Source organism: Petaurus breviceps, unplaced genomic scaffold, assembly GCF_028583685.1.
Source record: "Petaurus breviceps papuanus isolate PSGF00001 unplaced genomic scaffold, PetGlider_PUasm1.0 91133, whole genome shotgun sequence".
Lineage (NCBI taxonomy): Eukaryota > Metazoa > Chordata > Mammalia > Diprotodontia > Petauridae > Petaurus > Petaurus breviceps.
In genome coordinates, this window is record NW_027187419.1 from 37,688,247 (window position 1) to 37,697,240 (window position 8,994).

The following is an 8,994-nucleotide window of genomic DNA, read 5'->3' on the forward strand; positions in this document are numbered from 1 at the left end:
TAGAATAAGTAGGGGGCAGGATAGGATGCAGGGAAATATAGTTAGTCTTTCACAGTATAACTACTATGGAAATGTTTTGCATAACTACACATGTACAACCTATATTGAATTGCTTGTCTTCCCAGTGGGGGTGAGTGAGGAGGGAAGAAGGGAAAGAATCTGGAAATCAAAGTTTTAAAAACAAATGTTAAAAAAAATTGTTTTTTACATGCAACTGGGAGATAAGATACACAGGCAATGAGGTATAGAAAAGCATCTTGCCATACTAGAAAGTTAGGGGGAAGGGATATTCTGTAGGCCTGCTATTTTGGGTTGGGGATAGGGAAAGACAGGGAGAAAACTTGTAAATCAAAATCTTGTAGAAATGAATGTTGAAAACTAAAAATAAATAAATAAAAGATTAATTTTTTCTTAGAGTAAACATTGTCTTCTGATGGTTACAGGAGAGGAAGAAAATACAGCTTTTATTGAATAATTCTTTCAGAACATGTAAGGGTTATGGGATTTAAAGATCTTCCATGCCTCATTGGACTTGCTGATGTAGCAGGAAGGGGCGGAGCAAGAGGAAGCGGAAGCCAAGCTAGAGTTCCTGCAGTGGCTAGCAGTGGTGGCAATGGCGGCAGCAGCAGCAGAGGCAGTGGCAGTGGAGGTGCGAACCAATTTTTGAGCCAGCCAGAATTTCTGCTAAGGATTCCTGCTGAGGACTGCCAGGGGCTGGAGCTACTGGGAGTGCGCTTCCTGGATGCTGGGTGGTTGCTGTGAGTGGGGAGAGGAGGACCTTTGCTTGAGGTAGCCTGTTCTGTTTTAAAGGCTTGAGAATGTGGGTGCTTTCTACTTTATCTGCCTGTGCCAATTTCTTAACTACTCTGATGGCTTTGACTTTCTGGTTTTGGGACTCAGTCTTTTGGTATTTTAATAAATGTTCCAGCTTATTCCCCCATATAGAAAGCCTGATATATTTTGTGACTAATAACTTCATCAGCATATCTGTAATTTTCGTAGGCATTGTGAATATTGCATTGCTGATACAGAACGTAATCCCATTGGCTGCAGTATTTTCTGACTTTTTTTCAGGCTATGACACATCTTTCTCTTCCAGATATAGGGGTCAGGAATTGGGTCCAATGGTATTACGTCAATGCCAAAGCAGCTCAACACTCAAAATAAGTTATTCATTGATTGAATATTCATTAAAAAAACTCTTAATGGATGGCTACTTTTTTTTTTTGCCTTTTGGAGGGCAATTGGGGTTAAGTAACTTGCCCAAGGTTACACAGCTAGTTTTTTTGTGTGGATGTTAAGTGTCTGAGGCCAGAACTTGGGTCCTCCTGACTCCAGGCTGGCGCTTTACTCACTGCGCTACCTAGACGCCCCAATGGCTAATATGTTTTAGTGATGGAATTATCTCTACTCTGGGAAGCTGAGCTCTGATTTTGTCATATTTAAATATATCAAGGGTTTTAGAATTGTACCCGACACTGACATCCTATTCGGATTTGGGTATGAAATGAAGCACTGGTGGGAATATTGAACAGATAACATAAGGAGATCTATTTATTCCTAACATAGCGAGGATATATCTCAAAGATACAATAGCATATAGCTTCTAAAGACTCATTTCCATTCTATCTGGTCATCAGGGTAGGGTGTAGTGCCTTCTATGGTCTTCAGACATCTACTAATTTGGAGAGTTCAGATTTGATGTGAGTAGGACTTTTTATGCCCATAGGTAACAAGGAAGGTATATCAAAGGAAACATGGACCAATTTGGATCTAGGGACAGCTTTGTTGTCTTTTAGGGAAAACTAGTGCTTGTTAGAAGTAAAGGTTGGGAACAGAGGGGGAAACTAATGGATACTGGTTCTGAAAGGATAACTAAATAATAACCCATGGCCCAGAACTCTCAAGTCCTGGATATAGTCTTAGATCGACCAGGTTTGGTTTAAGCAGTAGTCTCAGATTATTCTTTCTTTGGTTTATAATGCTCCCAGCAAGAGTTCCCCATGGGAAATTTCAGAATATCTTGTGTCTTGATTTCCATAAATATTGACAACAAGGTGCCTAGCTCCTTTGCAAATCTTCAAGTAAACACATATGTATTTATTGAGTGCAGGAGAGCCTTTATCCCACCCCACAGAAAATGCAGCAAATATAGCTACAGATATAGAAAATGTAACCAAAAAATGAAAACAAAACAAAACAAAAAAACCTAAACCAAAACCAACAACCTCACAAGATCACACAGCCAGTTCAGAAAACACATAAAGGACTCAATAATCTACAAACATTCTCTGCCCAACTATCCTCCCATTTCTTCAGTGGGTTCTATTTAATGCAGTGTCCTAAAGCACTCCATATTTACAACACTGTCCTGTTGTTTAGATTCCCATCAGAAGGGAAACATACTTCGAACTGCTGAACTAACAACACCTCTCTTCATATTATTCCCACACCATAAAAATAACTCATAATAACAGTATTGAGCAAAGTCCAGGTCCTTTTCTCCCTTGTATCGTGGACCTAATTTTAAGCTATTGCTCTTCCTGATGACCACATACATGATCTCTTACTAAGAGACACACTGCTTGGAAAATTTTTCTTCTCTTGATAGACGTCTGACTCTGTAAACTCTTCAATTTGGAGTTGCCCACAAGGCTGCCCAGGAAATCACTATTTTATTACAGGATAGTTAGATTCCAGGATGACATTATCCATATAGTACCCTTCTTTGACTGAAAATCTCTCTCTTGAATTTGGAGCTCCTACAGAAGCAATCATCAGGAACTTCCATATATCAGCCATGTGGCTGAGAGGTTTAATCCATTTTCTCCCCCAAGTATAGAGTTAAAAATTCAGTTTTGTCTAGTATCTCTCCTTTGCAGTCACATAAATGAGCGCACGCATATTTGTCTCTGTCATGTGCCTCCATCTCAAAGGCAGCCATTAATAGCTTCTAGAAGTGAGGAACTTCACCTGCCCAATCTACTGCATACTCAGATTCTCTTTGGAAGAAAGGGAAAAGTGAAAAAGAGATGAATTTTTGATGAAGGATTATTTTTATGTGTTTGTAATATTAGTGGTTCCTCTCAATAGTTTATCTCACAACAGTGGCAGTCAACCAATTCATTTTGGAGGCAGTCTCTAGCTGCAGAATCCATCTTTTAGGAGATGAAGCTAGTTTTGGCGAAAGAATCAATGAATGAATAAATGAAAGAAAAAGCATTTATTAAGTGCTAATTATATGTCAGGCACTGTGCTTAGTACTGGAAATACAGATACAAGCAAGCAAGAAGGTCTTTGACCTCAAGGAACAAATAATCTAAAAGGAAAGACCACATGTAGGGGAGCAGTGTTCAGGGAAGTGTTTTGGATAGGTAAGTCAGAGGGAATGGTAATTTAAGTTATGGGCAAATAATTGACGTATCTTTTCTAGGAACAATATTAATGATTTCATTTCTTTTCTCATACATAGAGTTGGAAAGTGGGAAAGTCTAAGGTCTAAATGAGGTAAAATGAAAGCTATCTTTGAGAATGTCCTCATATCTTCTCTCTCAACTCCTCTTAATCTTCCTTCCTGGTTACTTTCTTACTAAGACCAGACTAAGTTAGCAGAAAAAAACAGAACAAAACAATTTACCCCTTCCCAGTGTATTTGCATATTAAGAAAAGACACTTAAAGATCCCCCCCCCCCCGGATTAAATCTATAATGTAAGTTTTTAGGGCCTATAATGACCAAAGAATTATTTAGGGGCAGAAATTTGTTCCTCAAATCACACCAATATAAATGATGCCCACCTCTAGAGGTTGGCCCTCCCATAGCCTTATTTGTAGTATCCCACCAAAACTTTGAGGGTTTTATTTTCTCCTCCAGATATTGTTCTATGAGAGAGGAAACAAAAGGAGGAAATGTGACCGGATTGGGATAGTCTAGCTCTAGTCCACTGGAGTTCAGCCTTTCTAAATTTATTTGATATTATACCTCCCTATGCATTATACATCTGAGCCAAACTGACCTTACCTGCTGTTTTCTGAATCTTATCTTCTATTTCCCAATTCCATTCTTTTTTTTTTTGTTAAAGGCATTAGGGTTAAGTGACTTACCCTGAGTCTCACAGCTAGTTAGTCTGAGGTCAGATTTAAACTCTAGTTTGCCTGACTCCAGAGTTGATGCTCTATCCACTGCACCACCTAGCTCTCCCCCACCATTCCTTTTCACAGGCTGTCTTATATGCCTGGATTGCATTCCCTCCTCACTTTCTCTTAGAATTCTTAGCTTTGGTCAAGACTTATCTCAGAGGCCACTTCATTTGTGTGTCCAAATTCGCCAAGTAGTGCTTTAATGGACATAGAGAAAGCAGCATGCCTTTGACACTACCAACTGCTTTCTATGTTGGATCGCATCAGTTATAATTGGGTACAGTATTTCACTTTTTGTTCCAATTTTTTTCTACTCTCTCAATTGAAGGGTGTTCTTTGAACAGTATAGCTTGAATCCCTGAGTGTCATATCCTTGGTTTTTTTTTTTTTTTTGCCTTTTGGAGGGCAATTGGGGTTAAGTAACTTGCCCAAGGTTACATGGCTAGTTTTGTGTGTGTGGGTGTGGGTGTGGGTGTAAAGTATCTGAGGCCATGTCTTTGTTTCTTGACCTATATTACTGGTCATAGACCTTCACCCAAGTATTTACTTTCACTGTGAGGACATCCAAGGACAACTAAGCACCATAAAGCTTATATCCATTGATAGCATATTCTGGGTTGAAAATCCCAGACTTTTAGCTGCTTTTCATGTACATTTAGTGGCCTTGCTTCTTTCAAGTCACAGATTTCCTTTCCTGCTTTCCATGGGTATCACCATATTTTTGGACATGTGAGACGACAGGATAGTACATTTGTATCAGTGTTAGTCTTCCCTTATGGGCAGTGCACATGGTTGGCTATCACCAAAACCACTTTAGCAGGCAGTATTCCCCTTAGGGTTTGGTGAAAGAGGTCAGAAAATTGCTGTTTGCAGAAGGGGAAGGGAATAAGCATTTATATAATGCCTACTATGTGCAAACACTGTGGGGGGTTTTTATGCAAATATTATCTCCTTTCATCCTCACAACTCTGCTAGGTAGGTGCTCTTCTTGTTCTTCTTTTAAAGTTGAAGAAACTTGGGGCAGCTAGGTGGCCCAGTGAATAGAACACTGGCCCTGGAGTCAGGAGGAACTGAGTTCAAGTCCAGCCTCAGACACTTGACACACACTTACTAGCCATGTGACCTTGGGCAAGTCACTTAACCTCAATTGCTCTGCCCTCTCCCTGCCAAAAAGCCAAAAAAAAGAGTTGAAGAAACTGATACAAACAGAAGTAATTTTCTCAGGGTCACACAACTAGTAATTATCTGAGACCAAATTTTAACTCAGATCTCCCTGACTCCAGGCCTAGCACTCTATAATTGCATCACCACCATCTGCCTCTATTGAGTTTCATGTACAGTCTCAAAATTTATTATTGATAGCCTACTTAAAGCCAAGAACTCTAATTTGGTTATGGATAATGAATCTCACTGTCATAGAGTCCTCTATTGGAAAATGTAATAAACTTCTGAAGGCTACTTTTCTCCTGATATTCTGGACCAAGCCCAGATACAATGATTCAATACAATTATTCAATACAATGATTGAGGCTTGAGGGTTAAAAGGCAATGAGTTATTTGGGGGTGTGCAAGCCATGGTGGGAACCTGAATGTTGACTCATTTGTTGCACCTGAAGAGTTGTCCATTCCCACAGGCCCAGCCATGAAGATCCCAGTCATTGGCAGCAATAGCAACAGCCTGTAGTCAAGAGTAAGAACTTGTCCTGAGTGGAGAAATATCAGCCACAGTTATTGAAGGATCTAATATTTCATAAAGAAAATGGCAAACACTCTAGTATCTTAGCTAAGAAAATCCCAAATTGGGTCATGTAGAATCAAACATGACTGAAAGGACTGGACAATCATAATCACTATTGAAAAATTTAGAGGCAGCTAGGTGGCACAGTGCATAGAGCATCAGCCCTGGAGTCAGGAGGACCTGAGGTCAAATCCAGCCTCAGACACATAACACTTACTAGCTGTGTGACCTTGGGCAAGTCACTTAATCCCAATTGCTCTGCCTTCCAAAAAGAAAAATTTATCAGTGAAGTTTGGGCTGCTACATCTACTCCTCTATGGCTCTATCAGGAACAGGAAGGACATCTGCCATCCTGGCTTATAGTAAGTAACTTTACAAAGACAAAGAGTTCAATTCTATTATCCTGGAATTGAATGCTTCAGATAACCAAGGAATAGATATTGTACAGGGATAATTCTTGAACTTCTTTAGCACAAGGACAATATTTAAGAAAAGTTTTAAACTTGTGATTTTGGATGAGGCAGATGTCATAACCTAAGATGCTCAAAATACCCTGAGAAGAATAAGAAATTTGTTGATGACACTAGGTTTTACTTCATCTGTGATTATTCATCAAAGATCATCTACATCCTGCAATTTCAATGTACAACATACCAGTTGGGTCCCTTGACTTCAGAGTTAATGTTTCTTTGCTTGGAGTATACATAGAAGAAAATGTTGACATAAGTAAAGAGGAATGAAAGAACCTGTCACCCTTTCTAATAGAGATATGCAAAAGGCTCTGCATTTTAAAGAGCACAAATGTGAATTTTAGGAAGGTAACAAAAGAGACTGTCTATCTACACAAGCTACCCACTCAAGTCTGACATAACCAACATTCTGGACTGGATGCTGAACCAAGATTTTACCAGACCATATCATGGAACTGAAAACTCCAAAGGTTTGACTTTGCATGATGTCCTGACAGAGATAAACTTATTTGTATGTTGATTTTACTTTCTACCCCAGTTCAAATGCATTTAGTATTCAAAATGGCAGGCATTGAGCACAGACTTGTTCTTGGCAAAAATGAGAAGATTCAGCTAAGTTCTATCATTGCTGCTTTTTAAGTCACCAGAGATTTCATTATAGCAGAAGCCTAACTTACAGGTCCTTTAATGAAGGCAATTTTCAAGCTCCTAGCAATGATTAGAAAATAAAGAACTCCTACTTTTGATTGTTCTGCTGAACCAGTGCTCCATGGGGCTATAAATAGAGAAGTATTGGAAATTTTAAATATCCACTTAAATTTGTGTAAAGAACTCAAAGGACATGTAGCTGTTGCATTTGCTGTACTGTTTGGAGTGAGAATATTGAAAAAACACTTCATGGTTTTTCTTTAATATGTCCATCATGTGTTGGATGGTGAGCTTTATTCATCATTTAGGTAAGGCTTTCTGACTTATTTTTGCTATGATACTGGAAGAGTAGTGGCCTATCTCCATTCCCATCTGGAATGATCATGGATAATAACAAGGTTTATATCTCTCAATGTAATATAAGCAAGCTCTCAAATAAGAGTATAAAAATTAGGCTTATATGTAGTCTATAATAATGTCTTTGTTTGGGACAGCTGTGGCAGAAGATAGATTGCTGGACCTGAAGTCGGGAAGACTCATTTTCCTGAATTCAAATCCTGCCTCATACGCCTATTAACTGTGTGACCTTGGGCAAGTCACTTAACCTTGTTTGCCTCAGTTTCTCATCTGTAAAATGAGCTGGAGAAGCAAATGGCACTCCAGTATTTTTGCCAAGAAAATGCCAAATGGGGTCATGAAGAGTGAGACACGACTGAAACAACTTAACACTGACTCAACAACAACAAAATGTCTTTATTTTATTGTTACTGGAGTTATGATTGAAAATAAATAAAAATGAGTCATTTGGGAACTATAAAATGTAGCAAAACCAACTTTACTTAACTAGAAATTAGATGTGAGCAACAAGATGATGAAATAGACATTTTCTCTGAACCCCAGGACCTCTCAAGCCTCTCCAAAACATAAATTATGTGCTAAAGATAAGCAGCTTCAGGGGCTGAAACCTGGAAGCACCAATGCGGGTACCAAGGATATCAGCCTCTACTTGTGCTAGGAAAGGCAGGCTCTAAACTACTGGTGCCAAACCAGCAAACCAAGGAACAGAGGGAGTAGAACAGATCACCAGGACAGGACATATAGCACCTGTGTGGGGGTATAGCACCAGTGCAATATTTACAGTGCCCACGATCACAATAAAGACCATGACTCTAAGTGTTGCAGGACATTCGATCGCAAAATATACCAAACTCTCCAGATAGAGGATAGAACTGAAGCATTTATTTAGACACCAGAAAATCCAATCCCAAAACCAGTAAGCCGATTCCATTATAGTTCCAAAGATATTCAGGAGCTATAATAACACGGAGAGCCACAGCATCCTTCAGTCTTCCCACAAACCAATACAAGATCAATATTTACTCACAAACCTCTCTATCTCCTTGCCTGAGCATGCTCTCTCCTCCACTGTCTCCATAGCTCTGACTACCAGCTTCCTGTGGGCTCTGCTTCCCTTCAGCAAACTCCTCCCACCATAGGCTCAATGTGACTATATTTAGCCTATTAGGGGATAGAGTTTATTTTCACAGCAGGGAAGCTTCTTGTGAGCTCTGCTGCACCCTTCAGCAAATTCCCTCCATCACAGGCTCCTGGTGATTACATTCAGCCTATTAGGGGGCAGAGTTTACTTTCAAAGCAGGGGAGGTCTTCACACTCCCCCCTAGGTCTATTAAGGGGCAGGGAAGATCTTAAAATGCCCATTCTCATTACATTCGGCCCCAAGATCTTTCATGTCCCTTACATAACAAAAGTACATTAACAATAAAGGAGAGTTTAGGGATAACTGGTGGAAAAACTGGTGTCCACAGAACTTTGCAACAATATAACAGGGATAATAGAAAAAACTTTGCACATAAAACAATAGCTTAGGGTGGGGGCTTGGGCACAAGTACCCCATCCTTCCCTCCTTGAATGAATGGGGCTCAAAATCTTGGGGTAAGGGGTGAAAGGTCTCTTCTCCAAAGCTACTTCAAGGTGAAATT

At 39.6% G+C, this 8,994-nt stretch overlaps 1 pseudogene; it reads left to right on the forward strand.

The window, feature by feature from the left end:
- Positions 1–613: 613 nt before the first annotated feature.
- On the forward strand, positions 614–7,018 carry LOC138154950 (replication factor C subunit 5 pseudogene; annotated as a pseudogene).
- Positions 7,019–8,994: the final 1,976 nt, after the last annotated feature.